Consider the following 481-nt stretch of genomic DNA (forward strand, 5'->3'; position numbering starts at 1 on the left):
GGTGTGGTGGGGGGGGGGTTTTGGGGTCGCCTGGGCGAGTTTTTGGGGTCATCTCGGCTCACCTGGGGGAGTTTTTGGGGTCGCCCGAGGAGTTTTTGGGGTCACTTCGGGGTCACCTGGGGGAATTTTGGGGTCACCTGAGGAGGATTTTGGGGGAGTTTTTGGGGTCACCTGAGGAGGATTTTGGGGGAGTTTTTGGGGTCACCTGAGGAGGATTTTGGGGGAGTTTTTGGGGTCACCTGAGGAGGATTTTGGGGGAGTTTTTGGGGTCACCTGAGGAGGATTTTGGGGGAGTTTTTGGGGTCACCTGAGGAGGATTTTGGGGGAGTTTTTGGGGTCACCTTGGGTCACTTGCGGGAGGTTTTGGGGTCACCTGAGGGTGATTTTGGGGTCACCTGGGGGGGTTTTTGGGGTCACCTGAGGCGAAGTTTTGGGCTCACCTTGGGTCACCTGGGGAGGGTTTTGGGGGGGAATTTTGGGG

The sequence above is a fragment of the Corvus brachyrhynchos genome, unplaced genomic scaffold (genome assembly GCF_000691975.1).
Source record: "Corvus brachyrhynchos isolate BGI_N302 unplaced genomic scaffold, ASM69197v1 scaffold214, whole genome shotgun sequence".
NCBI classification, from domain to species: domain Eukaryota; kingdom Metazoa; phylum Chordata; class Aves; order Passeriformes; family Corvidae; genus Corvus; species Corvus brachyrhynchos.